This window comes from Poecilia latipinna, unplaced genomic scaffold, assembly GCF_001443285.1.
Source record: "Poecilia latipinna isolate Pla-1442-1.1 unplaced genomic scaffold, P_latipinna-1.0 Scaffold800, whole genome shotgun sequence".
Lineage (NCBI taxonomy): Eukaryota > Metazoa > Chordata > Actinopteri > Cyprinodontiformes > Poeciliidae > Poecilia > Poecilia latipinna.
The window spans coordinates 139,353-142,137 of NW_015113416.1; positions in this window are offsets into that span (position 1 = coordinate 139,353).

Genomic DNA, 2,785 nt, shown 5'->3' on the forward strand with positions numbered 1-2,785 from the left:
TATTTCATCATCACTAATGCGAGCATGGACAGATATCTGTGACTTCTTATTACACCTGAATGTAATGCAGGAGGGACAATCAGACAAAATAAAGGGCAGCAGTTCATTAAACCATTAATGAGGAAGTGGACAGGATAGCAAGCCGTAGAGGAAACATAAAAGCTGAAAACCCACTGCATAGATCACATGTCTTTTTCTTGGAGGTCTGCTGTATTTCCTTTGATACGCCGACCCTGATGCTGTTATGTTGCTGCTGCACTAACTTTCATGGCCTTGGGTGAACTGTTCAAACATGTCCCATGTTGATCCATGGTGGAGCAGCAGGCCTACCGGGACAGAACAGTGCTGAAGGACAGGTGGTGATGAATGGACTGCCCAGCTGCAGTCCCAGCTCTCTGTGTCCTGTACCTGCCTGCAGGACTTCTTGCTCTTGTTGCCAGCCTCATCATTGGAATGAGCAGCAAACACTCGTTGATGGGAGGATTTTAACTTTCCTCACCTTAATGCATATAGTTGGTAGTTAGGATCTTACTCTTTTTAGACGACATGTAACTAGTTTATTCATCATTTTACATTTTAGCTAATGCAACAATAAAAATTATAACGAACAATTCTGAACTATTTTTTGACAGACTGTTCAGAATGGATCAGCTGATGCATCACCTTGGAGCTGAATGTGTTTCGGTGTCACTATGTTCTCACTCTGTTGAAAAGCTAAACAATTCTGTTGCTGTGAAACAGTAAATGCCTCCTCACATATTACTTTGGTTATGGTCTTTTTTGTCACACATTATGTTTTAAAATGATGAATTCATTTACTAAGGGAACAAAGCAGCCTGATACTTTGGGAAAAAGAAAATGATCCTTGCTAAATAATGTTGCAACTTTTATAAACCACACTTTTTAGAAAACTGAAATAAAAATATAAACTATGCGGTAACACTTTATTTGAAGGGGGTTGAATAAGACTGTCATGTCACCGTCATAAACATGACATAACATGTCATGAACATGAATAAGCCTTCATGAATATTTATGACTGTTGTCATAAAGCGTCATTCGGTAAATTATGACACTTTTAATACAAAGTTGACATTATTCAAAATGTCTTTGTTATGACAACTTGACATTAACCAAGAAATTATTACTGTTTAAACTTTACCTTTAATAACATAAAGTTACCTCATTTTTAAAGTGCAATCATAAATTATTTTATAACAAATTTATATCAGTAATGATTTCTTGGTTAATGTCAAGTTGTCATAACAACGGCATTTTGAATAATGTCAACTTTGTATTAAAAGTGTCATAATTTACCGAATGACACTTTATGACAACAGTCATAAATATTCATGAAGGCTTATTCATGTTCATGACAGGTGTTGCGTCAGTCTTATTCACCCCCCTTCAAATAAAGTGTTACCATATATGCTGAACGTAGACAGTGATAAACTTTCCCAGGAGTGGCCAGCCTGCTAATATTACTCCAAAGACAAGTTGAACATGGAAAGAAGCAACAGACCTCACGTACACTGGTTGAAATCAATGTTTGTGGTTCAATTTTAATGACAAAGCAATCAGACAAAAACAACATTCATAGGGAATTATCAAACCAGAACCACAGCTGTTCAAAAGTACAAAAACTCTGTAGATACAAAAAACACTAACACCTGATTTATATCTCCCAAAAAGTGTTTTGATGATCCTCAAATATCTCATTGATTGGTGAGACAAAAGAGAAAATTTCTGGAAGATGTGGTTTAAACTGATCACAGCATTTCAGAAACAGAACATCAGCACCAGCGACAGACATGGTGGTTAGGCCTGTTTCCTGGTTACCACTGTTAGAAAAGTGTTGCAGATTTGCATCAAACTGTTTCTGGTCTGAGTACAGCCAAGGTGGTGGACAAATATCAATAATAGAGGTGCACCAATTGCAGTTTTCTGGCCGGTCACCGATTACCGATCTATTAAAAACCTGACCTGCCGATTCCGATTTTGGCCGATGCCATTTTTTTTTTTTTTTTGTATAAAATGTTGCTAAATGTAGCAAGAATGTTAATGAGTTGATTATTGCTAACTGCAAACATATAGACCTAACCTGGTCTGCTAGTCAAACCTCTTGTTGACATGTTTGTTGTCATAGAAACCAGGTGGTCATCTTGTAGTGACTGTCTAATCTCTACTACATTTGTATTTCGTACAATATTTTAACTTGTGTGATGGTTGGGAAAGTGAGATGTGTGAAACCATTAACCCTGGAGTTGGTCAGTCTGGTGGTGGTTGGTTGACAGACGGTGAAACTAGCTTGTTGTTGCTTCTTCTTTCATGCTAGCTGTTTTTTCACAAAGATGGTAGATTGGGCTGGTTTATTCTAATGTCCTGTTGCTTGAAGGTAAACCACCTTCACATGAGAAATGGCCCACAACCTCTGAAAAATAAGACCACAAGGTCTTCTAGCAGTCTTTTAGCTAGCAAGCTAGCAGGCTAACAAGCCTATGTTTGGTCTTTTTTCAAATATTTGTTCAATAGTTCAGGAACAGTTTGTCTTCAATTAACTGACTGAATAAAATGCTAACTATACCTTAAAGTACTTGTTGGAGTATGGGTTTGTACTAGCAACACTCTGGCTTTTTTTTTTCTTTTGGCAAAGTTATGGCAACAATACTTTGCAAAATGTTTTTGTTGTGATGGGTTATGCACCAGGAGAATGATCCAAGGCACATCACTGAGTCCAACTCTGAAAAGATCAAAAAGTCCCTGGAAAACATTCAGGTTTTTATGA